General features: G+C 44.1%; 1 long non-coding RNA gene across 1 annotated transcript; it reads right to left on the reverse strand.

Annotated features, from left to right (window-relative positions):
• Positions 1 to 2,567: 2,567 nt before the first annotated feature.
• LOC117241969 lies at positions 2,568 to 3,982 on the reverse strand. Its single transcript, XR_004495152.1, has 4 exons — positions 3,892 to 3,982; positions 3,486 to 3,608; positions 2,902 to 2,984; positions 2,568 to 2,667 (listed from the first exon to the last, which is right to left on the reverse strand). It is a non-coding gene; the product is annotated as an uncharacterized LOC117241969 (long non-coding RNA).
• Positions 3,983 to 16,264: the final 12,282 nt, after the last annotated feature.

The raw sequence follows: 16,264 nt of genomic DNA on the forward strand, positions 1-16,264 counted from the left end.
TTTCTGGGACTAGCAGGATATTACAGAAGATTTATACCCGATTTCCCCAAGGTCGCGAAACCATTGACACAACTATTAAAGAAAGACACTCCCTTTAAATGGACAGAAGATCAGGAAAACGCATTCAATAATTTAAAGACAGCGTTAGTGACGAAACCCGTCCTGCAATATCTAGACTTTTCTAAACCCTTTAACCTTACTACAGACGCATCAGGATATGCAATAAGCGGTGTACTGAGTCAAGGGCCAATCGGAAAGGATTTGCCGATTGCGTATGCCTCAAGGCTATTAAATCCCGCCGAACAAAACTACTCTACCATAGAAAAGGAGTGTCTGGCAATTGTTTACAGCGCAATGCACTTCCGACCGTATCTTTACGGAAGAAAGTTTACCATCGTAACCGATCATAAACATTTAGTGTGGATGCATTCTATCAAAGATCCTACTTCAAGAATTTGCAAATGGAAATTAAAGTTATCGGACTTCGAATTTGATATTGTATACAAAGAAGGCAGGGCGAACGCAAACGCAGACGCATTATCTAGAAACCCTCCGGAAGTTTGTTTACAAATCATAAAGAGAGAGGAAGTCTCACCGATTCGCTATCCTGTCTCTAAAAGATTCGAAATAGATACGTCAACCGAAGACTCTCCCATATTCGAAGCTAAACCACGCGTCTTGCCTCAATCCAGTGACTCTAAAAATCAAGGAAAGGGTTTTACCCGAAAACATTTTACAATAGAAGAAACCCCTATAGAATATTTAGACCAAGCATTAGCAGAAATCGATGTAAGTACAGATAAAGAAATAACCAATCGAGAAAAAGAAGACACGGATACAACAAGCGAAAAAGAGACCTCCACTGTAATTCCAGAACTAATTCAACAACGAGAAAAGGACACGAGACCTACGATAATTGCGGAACTAAGAATTTCAGAAACCCGAGACTCAATTGCGAGACTAAATGACCATAAAGTAGTATTTATAGATATACATGGCAATCCGATAGATAAAGGAGCCTTAGAAATGAAGGAAACGGGAAAATTACCTCGTTATGAAGATTTAATGTTAGAAAAAGCAAGATTGAATTACGATTCTGGAAAATACATTGTATTCCTAGCGATAAAGGAAAATAGAAATATTCCAATAACACCAGAAAATTTATTAAACTCGCTAAGATCTCTATTAGACGCAGTAAATGAAAAACAGTTAACTTCGTTCAGCATTAACAAAGGAAACTTGGAGGAAATACCCTGGCGATATACAATCAGAAAATTAAAGGAAATATTTATGGAAAAAACCTTAACCATCACCATTTGCACTGGGGAAGTAATTACCCCATCTGTGGAAGCGCGGAACAATATAATACGAGAAAAACATGAATCAAGCGTAGCAGGACACAAAGGAATAACAAAAACTTATCAAAGAATACGACAACATTACTATTGGGAAAATATGAAAAAGGAAATTCAAGATTACGTAAGAACATGTAAGGAATGTCAATTGAAGAAACTCACAAGAATAAAAGCAAAGCAACCAATGGTACTTACAGACACACCAGGTAAAGCGTTCGATAAGGTTAGTATGGATATTATAGGTCCATTACCAAAAACCCAAAAGGGAAACGAATATATATTAACTATCCAAGACTTATTAACAAAATACTCAATTGGGATTCCACTAGGAGGAATCTCTTCAGCCGAGATAGCGGACGTTTTTGTAAAGCGATTTATTTGTCGTTTCGGGTCACCGAGAGCTATTCTCACTGATCAAGGAACGAACTTTACATCCTCACTAATGAAGAAAGTAGCAAAGAGATTCCGCATCAAACAATATACCACGACGGCATATCATCCACAAAGTAACGGTTCAATCGAAAGATCTCACCACGTGCTGATAGAATATCTCAAATTATACATTGAAAATTCCAGAAATTGGGACGAATGGGTAGAATTAGCTATGTTTTCCTATAATACCTCTGTACACGAAGGAACGAAATTCTCCCCGCACGAATTAGTTTTTGGACATCTAGCCAGAGAACCTACTGGTGAAGTAATAATCGAAGAAAACATGGAACCAACTTACGCAGAATATCTCGAAGATCTGTTCGATAAAATTAACACCGTACAACGAATGGCGAGAGAAAATTTGATAAAATCCAAACTAAGATCAAAAGAATATTACGACCGACGAATCAACCCCCAAGATTTTAAAATAGGAGATTCGATATATTTGCTAAAAGAACCCAGTAAAGGAAAATTCGCCGATCAATATACTGGACCATACAAAGTGCTAGAAATCTTGCAGAACCAAAACGTCAAGATCGAAGTAAAAGGGATTCCGCGAACGGTGCATTTAAACAAGTTAAAACTAGCGCATAATCGAAATAAGCAATGAATAAAGCGATTTCAGTGGGCAACGTAGTGCGGTAGTATATGTAATAGTGCTGTTCGTCGAATAATACAGATATCGAACACCTAAAAGGAAAAAGGAAAATTATTATACGTGTTTCAATTATTGCTTAAATATAAAACGTGTTAACTTAATGAACAATTCACTAGTGAAAGTGAAAGTTACCTTATGAACAAGTGATCAACATACAAGAAAGTGTACGTGCAAGTATAGGTTATGGATCGTTGTTCGTGGAACACAATGTATGACAGCTACCTAAAATAAGTGAATAAATTAGTTTCAATTGTCTTAGTGCAAAATACAAGGTTACTAAATGTTATAACTATATTATGGATAAATCAAAAGGAGGTGTAACACTGTCCGTCGAATAATACAGATAGCGAAAACCTAAAAAGAAAAAGGGAAAATTATTATGTGTACTCCAATTATTGTTTGAATATACAACGTGTCGATTCAATAAATAATTAAAAGAGGGGAAGTGAAAGTTACCTTGTAAACAAGTAATCATCAAACAAGAAGGTCTACATGCAAAAAAGGTTATGGCTCCCTGCTTGCGGAACACCATGTACCAGCTGGAAATAAACGAACGAATTAACTTCAATAGCCTTAATGCAAAGAACAGCATTGCTAAATGTTACCACGGAGCTGTGGAGGCTTGGCACTGTTCGTCGAATGACACAGATAGCGGAACTTGGAAAAGGAAAAGAAGTTTATTACGAATGCTCCAATTACTGTTTGAAAGTAAAACGTGCTAGTTTAACAACAACGAAAGCGCAACCCACCTCGCAAACAATCACCGCACAAGGAAGAGTACATGCATGGATTTCGCAGATTAACAAGAAGGAATAAAATAGCTGATGAATATAGAAAGTGGTTAGAAAATAATTAAGATAGATTAATTGAGAGTTAGTAATAGATATAACCGGAGTAGAAGGATATTTTATTATGTATTAATCTATATAGTATTGTTATATTATCATATCTAACATGTAGAAGTGGATTTTGTAATGCACAATAGCGGTCGCACACACAATGCATTATACACATATTAAATTAAATGAATTAAACAGTACCTTTATAGCCACAGATATAAGACGATTGAAGGCAACCGTAGTAAGTATCCAAGGCATATCGAAGAATTGGACGACGTTGTGAGAGTGATCGGGGTAAGTGACGCAGCATCAAATAAGTAGAATCTGAAGAATTGCAGACAATGTTAATCTAACAAATAAATTTTAATCGCTAATAAGGAACTGTTCCATTACATAAAATAATAACAAATAGCAAGTACATGCAATAATAAATTAATAGGGAAAATAAGGAAAGGTTAATAAACACATAAATGGGTTAGAAATTAACCAAGACGGACTAACTGAATATTGGCAACAAGACATGATTGAACTCAGTGCAAAGGAATAAAGTTATGCCACACGGAATAGCTGGTAACACGATACATAAAACAATATTACAGAACACTACCAAATAAAATTATAGTAATTAACAATTAATTAGTTATTTCAACAACACGTCACTGTTGACATTAAACCAACGCCATACCAAGAGACACGCGAGCGACCATGTTGGAAAATTTGTCGCGCGCACATACAAATAACACCTAATGCAATATAATACGGCATCATAATAGCAATGTTAGGTACTAATAAAAAAAAACACAAGAAAAGGGGAGAGAGTTAAGGAAAATATATAATAAATAACAACTAACATAATTATAACATATTATATATATTATATTATATACAGAGATACAGTATTCATACAAGGGAACAGATCCAAAAGAAAATTATATAAACAATATATATATATTAATTATTTTTATATGTGTATACAGAACTGATGGCGAACTCATCAACCATTCTCTGAACGACGGACGGAAGAACATGAATAGCAATCCGCACAGTGGAACTGTGAAGTATTGGTACGCCACTCACGGAACCAAGTACTGATGCTATCCACCTGTAAACAAACAACATTTATAACCATGCATATAATTTTCACTTATGTTTACCAATACATATATACACGCATGTTGTAAAGTAGGCGATATTTATAACATTCACTTCCATTGATAATGCAAGTGACCCATAAAATTAAGTCGTCGTATTTACCATTGCACGCATATATATGTAGGAGATGAAAGAACACCGGAGCCTTTGGAATTTTGGATAATCCCGCAACATTGTAACCTAGAGTCTACTATAGCTGTAATTGAACAATTGTAGTTATTCAATCCAATTGTAATCGTTCGAGAGTTGTGATAATGAGCTTGGGCTCGAGGCAACAGTCAGTCGCCGAACGTAGCCGCGGTCGCGGGATGAACGCTTTGCCTAACAAAGGTATGGAGTAATTCTATAGCTCTCCTTAAAAGAAATATTCGTGGCGATACGCGACAGTAAACATTCCAACGGTTTCTGTCCCGTGGCTCGCCACACGCAGACCCTATTCTTCGAGCAAGATGATTGCCAGATGTCGATGCGTCTCCGCAGTACATGTTCAGCTAGCCTGAGAACCCGTCATAAATCTTAGGATTTAGTTGACTAAAGTCCTTCAAACAAACAGTCTTTGTCCCAGTTACGGGAAGACAGGAGAGACCTATTTTTGCACGAACGATGTCTCCCACTAGCAACCTTACCTCGAGGGCGGCTAGCATCCTTTTCTAACTACCGATATGGAGATTGGCCAATTAGCAGCAACGTCAATTTCCCTTACTTTCCGAACGTAAGATATCCCCAACGAATCCGATGATCTCGTGTCCTTAGACACACCCCATCATAGTTTTCCTCTGAGGTATCGCCGGGACGGAAAGTCATTCTCTCTTGCGATCTCATCGACAAAAAGATTAACGCCTTACGGCCAGTGAATATTAACAAAGAACCGAACTTACATTCTGCGAGTACGTACGACTACCATCTCGTTGTCCGCGGATTCGTTATCGAACCTAAGACCATTGTCACTAGCGTCGCGAGTGTGTGATCATTGCGAGTTTGTGTCAACTCTGTAACATTTTTGTGTGTGTCAATAAAAGTAACTTCAGTGCAAGAAAATGGATAGCTTCAGTGAAGAATCCTTACCTGTCCTAAGCTCCCGCCACGAGGACGACTCGGGCCCACATTCGGACTTTGACTCGACATAAACATGGGATAGTGTGAGATCAGGGAAGGACGTGGCGTGAGGGGTAATTATTTATTAGCGTTGTCAAGATACGTTAACGTTGTCAAGGAGTGTTGTGAGCGTTTCCAAGATATGTTAAGGGAAAAGTGAGCATGGAAAACATTGTAAACGAGATTTGAGAGAGTTAGAGTGAATTTATCGTTGTCGTGTGAAGATCGTTGTGTTGTTGTGTCGTAGAAGTAATGAGTAACGAATACGTGAAACGGGGTATTATATTCGATTTCGTGTGAGTGCAAACGATATTGTATAAATCATGCTGTTACCTACAAACTAATAATGTAACATTCCTACATATGTACTAATGAGTCTTTTTTACTATTTGAATAACTTCTCGAATTTTTGTGAGTGGGTCATTAGAATTATTATTGCTGGAAAAATGTAGATTTTTAGAAATAGACAGAAATCGGTTACGGCCTATAATATTCTTAAAACATGGTGTTTCTATGTGTAAATTAGACCGATCGTGGGGAGACGCGATCGCGAGGAAGCGAGTCAACGGGAATCATAAATTCCCGTTACGATTCTAAGAATCGGCACCGCGAGTCGATCGATCCCCTGATTTCCGTTAAGATAATAGGGGTGGCTGTTGTGGTATAACGCTGTGATTAACAGTGTAATAAAATATATATATCGGAGACAGGTTGGCATTTTGGGGCGTTCGATGATCCTTTACTTACTTTACCGTCGCGGATGTAGCTAATATTTATCAGTACTAATGTGGACACTACAAGAGGCGATAGGATGGTCGAGTTGATGGTGACAACGAATCCAGGCTCGACAACGAATCCACGGTCCACGGGATGACGAGTGCAAACGTAATGCACGATTCGGGTAACCTTCTCGATAACTCAATCAGCAATTCGTACAACGACTAACTAACTAACTAACTACATCGTAATCCAAAAGAAACCGCCCTTGTATACTCCTGTCCCCACTTCTCGGGTCAATCTTTGTTTTTAGGGAGAGCCATATAATCATTTCATACCTCTGTCAGGTACACATCCCTCCTGTCACGTAATTTTTAGGGCTGGTTAGCGGAAATAAAATATAGTTGAGTCGTAACACAACAATTAACTTTGTTTTAATCAACCTTTATTGTGAATTCACCAATCACCATGTAACACGCACTGAATTAGCATAAATCACAATTCACTCCAACCACGTTATGTAAGACTTAGTTACAACAATACATTAAGTACGCGATTTATAAGGATAGAGACCGATATAGATATGTTGACTATTCTAAGGATACAGAATAAGTGAAGTTTTACTGACGATACTGTGTCTGAGGAAAGCTAGGGGTGGGTGTGTCTAAGGACACGGGACTATCGGATTTGTTGATGACAATTTTGGTTAAGGAAGTGAGGGCAGTAGACACCGTCTCCGATTGGATAATAAGACGATTGGTGGACCAGGAAGGGTTTTAGCCGCCCTCGCGAGAAAGTTGCCAACGGAACATACCAGATGTGGAGAAAACCAACTTTCTAAGCTAACACGTGGTAGACAATAAACGTAAAGGGAAATCTAAGACAGGAAATACTCGCTTGGTCCGAAGGACCTTAACTATGAAAATGCCAAGGCCCCTGGTGGGCACTTAAGACTATTGAGGGTGCGCGCCAAGGATATGCAGACATCTGGGTGCCATCCTATCCGTGGTGTGTGGCCTGGTCTCTGATGTGAATTGACGTTACACTCCCGTGGCCGTAGTTACGTCTAGTGACCCGCTAGGTCACCTTGAACCTGAACACGTCGCCATAAAGCCAGGTTGGAACATTAAAGTTATTTCTTATTTATTTCTTTTTTTTCTTTTTATTGCTTAAATGCAGCTATCGTAAAAGTCTGGACTAGGGTATTGGGGGTTTCCCCAGCATTCCGCATATATATCCGCATATATATATCCCAACATATATTTCCAACAACTTTGTACAACAACACAAGTTAGTAGCTCCGCTGCTTAAGATATAGGTGACGAAGAAATGGATTGCTCTGATATGAGAGAATCCGGGTAGATATGTTGACTGATCTGAAGACCAAGATTGAGTACGGGTAGCTAGGTGGTCTTCGAAGAATTCTTGAGGGTTGAGCGTATTCGAACTGAACTGAACTGAACTGATCTCGAACTGGAACTGTTCTGGAACTGAATTGACCTGTATTCTTACTGTCCGCTCTTATATACTTCCGGAGGAAAGCTCGGTATGTATGTAATTATTGTTCGAAGGAAGCTTTTCGTTATGAAAAGCGTGATTCCCATTGGCTATGACCAGCGTTGGTGAGTGATGATAGGATGATAGGTAAATGTCCGGTTTTCCCCATTATATAATTACTGGTTTTTCCCATTATATCATTACCAGTTATTCCGTAATTTCTAAAAGAGCACAATAAACCTAAGGACCTTTTAAGTACCAGTTATAAATCGAAAATACTTGCAGGATTAACGGTTTTTGCAAGTTAATAAGATTCAGTTTATAGAGGGGCCTTAGGTGTGTTGAGGGTGTACATAACGGTCAGCGGACCCTTAGCGACCCAATACTGAGGGACGTCGCACGGTTCCACTATGCTCTTATCCGTGGTCCAATAACTGAATATTTGGCTTAGAAACTAAACTCACTAAAATGTTTAAAACAATAAATACTTTTAGTTCATTTTCTGAAAGAGGCATAAAATTTGCGTCGGCTTCTCCATGTTTATTAGTTTCTGTAACTAGTTTCGTAACTAATTCTTCGTTAGAAAATAATTCAAAAACTGTTCTCCTCGACAGATTTTGCGTATTGACAGTTGCACCAACCACACTTGAAAAGTCATGTATAATTGGCGTATAATTTTTTGCTTTCCAGATGTAATCTTCATCTCTAAAACTGCCGCACTGATCAACTTCGCTGTCTTCGCTTGATGAAATCCTACGGATACATTTTCAGTATGTCCTATTGGTATACTTTGATCCGAATCATCAAGGTCGTCAAAATCCATTGGGGCAATCAAATTAGTTTACATTATAAAATCAGGATATTTTTTAAATTTGAATTTGTTAAATTTAATTAAGATTGACAGTACTTACTCATAGTGGCAGTTAAAAAGATTTTCACAACAAAAGTAAGACTTGTTTAGAAAACAGTAAACTGATATAGGGTTAAACGTGATCTCTCACATCTGAAGAATACTTAGCGACTGAAATAAAAAGCAGTCGTAACGTGCGGAATAATCCGCGCTTGGATACAAACGGGTTAATCCCGTCGTTCTTCTCCTTGTCGGGGTTCAGTTTCTTAACCAGTGCATTCAACGTTTGCACCGTCCCCGACAAGGCTTGTGTGAACCCCTTCATCTCACTCATCGTGAACATTATCTCTTCTCCCTCGACCTTACTATTCTGAGCGTCGATATTCTCCCTCGCGCTATCCTCTTCCTCACTGTTCGCAGCCAACCTAACCCCAACCGCTTCTTTTTTTTCTTTTCCCCGAGGAGGGGAAAATGCATTAGGCATACTTGGCGACCCGCGTTGCCCTGGTTATGTGGAACTCGGCTGATGGCAGTGCCATACCCACTCAAAACCCCTCCTCTTCCAATCCTTCTTCGAGCGGAGGGTTTCGTCGGCATTGTTGATAAAACATTACCTCGGAGAACCCCCATGCGACGCGTCAACTCCGTATCTAAAAAATGCTTCCATTTCTTCGGAGATAGTCATCATCCTCTTCTTCCCATTCTTCGAGTCGCTCCGCCTTTGTATCTTTCTTGTGCCTGTCTTGCCTTCATCACTGCCCCGCAAATACTCCGGAACAGCCCCCAGGTATAGTCGTCGGTCGACAATGGGATTATATTATTCACTGTAAGCGTGTCGTCTTGTGTATCCCTCCTCTCCGATCAGTGTATCTTCGCTGGGGTGGAGGCCATTAAATCTGGTTGTCCTCTAAAGCCCTCAAATGCGGCCGGCCGCTGTTAGGGGAAACATAGACGCCCACTAACAACATTCCAGCCCACTCGGCGGCGACATAACCGCTGCCACAATCAAGCAGGACGCCAGGGGGGCCTATCGCCGGTGTCCATGCTACAGCTATTAAGCCATTCAGGTCTCTGACATAGTCGGAGACGTCGGGAGTACAGTACGGCTCAGCCACCACCAGACCTCCCGGATGGTCTGGGAGAGCAGGTCTTGTGCCCGTCTTGGCCGTCACAGATTAGTCTGGAGAAGGCGCATGAATTCACCGCACCAAATCCATGGCACCTCCTTCGGCGCACGCTGGATCTGCTATGCACTTCCTCGCGGCAGAGTCATGAGTTGATGGCATCCTCCTGTTTTCCTTCTTCGGCGGGCAGCATGCCATTCCTCCCATCCGGTGGGCCGCATGTGTCCCGAGCGACTCGCAAAGGGGGCACTTGGGTGTCGAGGCAGTACAACCTCTAGCGCGAGTTTCGCCATACCTATAATATAGGTGTGATCGGTCCATCGTCGATACGCACGTCGCCCTGACGTGCCCTAAATCCAGGCATTTAAAGCACCGCAAGGGCCTCTTGGCGATGGCTTCGACCCTTGCAATGGACCATGCCAGTGCAACCTTTCCTGCCTGAGCCAGCTTCCTCGCTCCGACTGGTGGACAACGCACCCAAGCCGAGCCGAGACCGTTCCTAGTGGTCCCAGTTTCTCCAACCTGCACCTCCGTACCGCCGTATCCCGCAGTCAACGCCAAGGTGTCCCGCAACTCTTCCTTGGAGACGGAGACGTCTATCCCGACCATACGTAGCTCCGCCATTCTGGCTGTAACCGCAACTCTGACTGTGGTCGAGTCCGAGATCTGCGCCAGCCACGTCGCCAGTTGGACGCCTCCTTCCTTCCTTCCTTCTTCTGGAGCACAGCCTTCTTTGGCGCTTGCAGCGGCACACCTTCCGAGGTTTTTGCCGAGGTTCCCGTCGCCCTGGGTTTCGGGATGCCCTTTGTCCTCCTCTCAGCCTAAGCGTCTGTTGCGGATGAAGCCGTGTAGACTTGGCTCCCCACCGCTCTTTCTGTGACTTTCTTCACCTTTTCCTACCTCTTTCCCTTTTTCCTTGGCTTGGCCACCTTCCGCTCTCCACCCCGCCGCTCCCTCGGGAACGATGGTAATTGGGTGGCGCTGCTGATGAGAGCCGAGGCCACCGGATCCTCTCTGGCTCGCGCCTCACGACTGTGTCGCCTACATCCGATGCGCTCTTCAATGGCCCTTATGATGGAGGGTCCCAGCTCCTCGACCTTCTTTTCCACGGCAGTGAGACGCGCGTTGTCGCTTTGTCCGTTTCTCGGAGGACACTCCGAATCGGAAGCCGAGGCGCCGCACCGAGAACAGTCCTAGGGTGCGCTCACCGCCATTGTCGCAAGCTCTTTCCGCAGGACCTCGTTTTTTGCTCCTCCAGCAACGATGGCCTCGCATCCGCGAGTCTTGAGGCTGGGTAACCCAGGTGGGTCCAATCCTCTTGGACAACTACATCGTCCCGGTGGCAAGAGATATCGTCGCAACCCCTATGATCTCCGCGACATGCCTGGTAAATTCGGCGCTGACGTCCGCCGCCGAGCTCGCCCTTACTTCTATCGACAGCTCTTCCGAAACATCCGGGGTTGTCGACATAATTCGCCTTTTCTTTCCCCTGGACGCCGTCGAAGCCAGCGATGAGCGCGACGCGAACGAAACAACTGACTCTTCGTCGTCAGACATGGCTCGCGTCCGGAATCCTCTAACCATTGACGACGTGGCATCGACTACCATGGCCAGAGCGAGAAAAGCGCTCTCCGCGCCTTCCACGGTTTTCTGAGAACTCCTCGTGACTCTTCTTGGAGATTCCTCCGCAACCTCCATTCTGCTGCTTCCCACCTCGCCAGGCGCAGAAACACGGCCGGGGGCCTTTTTTGCGCGCGAGGAGAGGAATATGCCTTTGCGCAGACCCGGTGACCCGCGTCGCCAGGTTATGTGGGACTCGGCAGATGACGTCGCCATACCTACTAAAAACCCCTCCTCTTTCCTCTGATTTGTTAGATACGGACAACCCCAGCAGAGCCGATCAGGGTTGTCCTCAACCGCGTCGCCGCATATTATCGTCGCGTACTGATGCCACTCGTCCTATTCGCTGACTCCATTGCCTTCTCCATATCCCTTCTATAGCTTATTATATCCCTACAGAACTCTCTGAACTTCCTCCAGTATTCATCCTTGGTGACTACGGTGTCCACCAAGGTGTCCAACTCTTATCCTGACACCCAGGAAGTTCTCCAACTCGATTCTCAATAAGACATGCTCGGCGTCGTCATTCGGGTCTCCACAGTCCCAGCACTTCGTGTCGACCTTCTTACCGATCCTCTTGCGGTAGCTGTTGAAGATGCCGTGTCCCGTGAGCATTTGCATCGTAAAGTGATCGATGTCTCTTCTATTCCTGGCGAATATGGACGCATTACTTATTAGTTTCCTGGTGAAATTATCCTTATTATAAATGCTCCATTCCGCCTGCCACTCCGTTGAGGCCTTCTTCCTTACTTCTTCCAGCTATTCCTTCATTTCCGCATGCCTCTGGATCACCTCCTCTCCAACAGCTAGGGTCTTATAGATCTTCTTTCTCTCATATATCCCCTTCAATATTCGCACTTTAATGTAGATCGGTAAGTACCCGGTCAATACACAAAGCGCCGCGTGGGATACAATGCAGTAGGCCGTGGATGTGATGCACAGGGCAGTAAGGCCGGGGGCCTGGCGGTCCACCCTCGAACGGCCATGGTCGTGAGATGACGACGCAGTGAGGCCCACTTGACTACCCACGACTGCACCGGTACTGGGATTTCCCTCCCCTAGATTGTAAACGTGCTTCTTTTGGTTGGCCAAATTCATTGTATTTTTGTGGTTGTCGCCATGTCGTCAACGAAAGTCTCCGTCCTGGTGCCACTCACTCTTTCGCACCCTATCTCGGTCATTGCCGGTGCAGGGTGACAGGGGGCCCACGTGAGTTGAGGTGAGTGGTACCATCAAATACTACGTATAGGCAGTCTCATCAACGAACCTACTTCCTTTTATTAATATCTCTACACTCTATATAAAATAGCAAATACTAACCATCGATCCCATTTGCATTTAGCTCGATCCATCAATACATAGCCAAAGTTCTCTGTTAATAATTAGAATTAGCAATGCTATGAACTTCGAGTCATGCCATATAAAAATCATCATACTCTCCTTACATTCTTCGTCCACATATATAACTAATAAGACCACCAATCAATACCGAATCAATACATAAACGTTACTCCTTCACTGCAATCCTACAAATATCTGTCGACTTATAATTTGAATTTTTAGAAAGGGAGAACCAGATCAGACATCGAACCATCTGGATTCATCCATCTTTAATTTAACCGTCCATATAGATATAATACAACGGGTGATATCACTGGTAATAATGAGAGGCATCTCCAGGTGAGACAGCAGGCGAGGAGGAGGAAGGCAGTCATGGTCAAGATGCCTGATGGCGCTGGGTGCCTCCAGACGGAAGTGCGCAAGACCAGAGGCGGCCACGTCCTGATCGAGCGGACAAGAGACGACTAGTGAGGTCGCCGAGAGGTTGAATCCTGCGATTGGACAGGAAGTGGAGAATATTCCGCTTCTAAACAGAATCAAGATTGAGGTCAAAAGCAACCTCTTTCCTCTGGGGAGGACCGGGTCGGTGACATCTGTAGGGATCTTGACATACAGGATCTCAAAATGGTGGATATTAAAACCTTAAGGAGGGCGCCGTGGGAGACGCAGTCCGCAATTGTCACGGTGCCTACTAATAAAGTCCCGCGGGGTAATGCCCCAATTAGGATCAAAAGCGGGTGGACCATCGGTAGTGGTAGGGCTCTGCTGAATATTATCAGATGCTTTAGGTGCCATGACATAGGGCATGTAGCTGCGAAGTGCACAGTTGTGGAGCCAGGCAGGGAGAACTGCCGCAGATGTGGTTCGTCGGATCATAAAAGGTATGAGCCGAGATGCACCCTGTGCGTGAAGTACAACGGAGTTAATGTCAGGCACGTCATAGGTTCTTTGGCGTGCCCTCTCATAAGGATGAATAATAGGTAGAATAGACCGGGTAAAAGACCGGCGGTCATTAAATTTGGTGAAAGGAATAGGGGATAACTCTGTCCAAGGATGATAGAATGAGGAAGTATGATTGCGAGGAGTAATAATTGATAAGAATTTATGAGCATAGTTATATAAGGAGCTGATGCATCGACTGGGATCTCGTCGTAGTAATGCTTATTTAACGGTGCCGGCGAGACTCTCCGCTCTACGAAGGTTTGGAGAAAGAAGGGGCTTTTTGTGGGTATGGCGCTGCTTTTTACCGAGGCCCTCATAACACGGTGACGCGGATCACTGGGTATGTGTAATGCATTTTTTCCTCCTCGCGCAAAAAGAAAAAAAAGATTATAGTTACAGAACGCGGAGCACGAAGAGAGTGTAGCAGCACATGAGCTAGAGAACAATGTTGTTTTGTCTCGGCGTATCAATATCGTTAGGATACACGTAATGTAATAATAAATAACCTCCGGGAAAAACAATTTCGCCGCTGCATGCAACCGTCAAACAAACTCGAATTCAAATTTTCGGACTCTCCCCCAACCAGTATAAGTGAACGAACGCGATTGTAAGAGTTTTAATTACCAACGAGTTATAAGCGATTATATTAGCGATTATATACTGTTAGTGTGAGCGTCTTAGCGACATTATCTGTATTCATTTATTTATTAATCATTTTGGATTCGTTCGTATTGGAGTCGTTCAGTGGTGATGAAAGTGTAAATTTCGAACGGTGGTTCGGGTTGTTCGAAGAAATGCGGATACGTGCATGTGGGCGGACGAACAGAAGACAATCTACGCAAGAAGACTTTTGAAAGTATTGGCAAAAATATTTGCGAACTTCGAGTGCCATGCCAGAACTAGGCATGAGCGGAAGAAATGACAGATTAGAGAATTCTCTAAGAAGATTAACAGTCGACGAGTGCATCGGAGACTGAGTGAAACAAAAAAGAGAAGTGACGAAACATGTCTGGCTTATATGTACCCCGATGGATCTGATATTCTCCTATAGTCGGGTGGCGGCTGGTCGGTGCCTTTGGCACTCGTCAGCTCGCTGATCCGGTGCGGAGAATTTCGGAGAAGTTGGTGGGCCCATGCCTGCCAAGACCACTCACCTCACCTTCTCGTGGGGCTCCCCGTCGCCCCGCACCGGCCTTGACCGGGGTAGGGTGCGAAAGAGTGAGTGGCACCAGGATGGAAATATGAGGACGACCTGGCGACAACCAAAAATATACTATCATGGATCTGGCTAAACAAAAGAATAACGTTTACGGTGCAGGGGAGGGAGACCCCAGTACCGGCGCAGTCGTGGGTAGTCAAGTGGGCCCCATTGCGTCGTCATTTCACGACCACGGCCGTTCGAGGGTGGACCGCCAGGCCCCCGGACGTGTTTCTGCGCCTGGCGAGACGGAAAACACTAGGATGGAGATTACGGAGGAATCACCAAGAAGAATGACGAGAGGTTCGCTGAGAACCGCGGACAGGTCGGGGAGCGTTTTTCTCGCTCCGGCCATGGTAGACGATGCCACGTCACCGATCGCAGGAGGACTGCGGACGCGAGCTAAATCCGACGACGAGGAGTCGGTCGCCTCGTTCGCGTTGCGCTAATCGCTGGCTTCGACGGCGTCCAGGGGAAAGAAGAGGAGAATTATGAGTACATTCCGGACGTTTCCGAAGAATTGACCATCCAAATAAGGACGGGCTCGGCCGCGGATGTCAGCGCCGGGCTAACAAGGCACGTCTCCGAGATTATGCGGGTTGCGACGACATCATCCGACCTCAAGGGGCGCATATAAAAGCCCTGAGGGACGCGGCGAGTTATATCACCGCCGCATAGAAGAACGAATCACCGAGGAGGACGGGACCAGTGCACAGCAGCAACATCGGCGCCACGAGGCTCATGGAAGCAACAAGGCTGTCCGCATTGGAGGAGGAAAACGCAGCTCTTCGCAAAGAACTGTCTCGAAGGGCTGCTTGTGCTCACGAGTGCTCGCGGTGGAGCGGCTCGGCTTCCGAATCTGGCCGTCCTCCGCGGGAGGGTAAGAGCGAGAGTGCGCGCCTCGATGCCCTAGAGAGGAGATTCGAAGTGATCGGACCCTCCATAATAAGGGCTATCGAGGAGTGATTTTGGGGCCGACGACACCCAAACATTGTCGCTCCCCGAGGGAGAAAGAGGGTGGTGAGTGGAGGGTGGTAGAATTCAAGAAGCAGAGGGAGAAAACCATAGAAAAAGTAATAAAACTTTAGTTTTCTCGAATGTTTCGATATGGTAGATAGAATATTTTAACTGCATAACGAGGGCATCAATATTATGAGTCAGCATGCAGAAAAATTCACATGTTTCTGAATCAGCATTACGGATATAAGGACTATTAGGTACCAAGCAATAATTTATAGAGAAAAACAATAGAATTTGACGACATAGGTCGATGAAAAAGAAAAAGAATTGAAAGTAAAATGTTATTGCGTTGACGCAACGTTCATTGATGAATCGTTAATACTGGTAAACAGAAAATGTGAAACTTGAAATCGAAAAAACGATGCAGGTGTTAAGACGTGCGTTCTACTTCCATTCTATGGTTGAATTTTGCATGAACAAAAGA

The sequence above is a fragment of the Bombus vosnesenskii genome, unplaced genomic scaffold (genome assembly GCF_011952255.1).
Source record: "Bombus vosnesenskii isolate JDL3184/JDL3185 unplaced genomic scaffold, Bvos_JDL3184-5_v1.1 scf7180000016262, whole genome shotgun sequence".
In the NCBI taxonomy this organism is placed as follows: Eukaryota; Metazoa; Arthropoda; class Insecta; order Hymenoptera; family Apidae; genus Bombus; species Bombus vosnesenskii.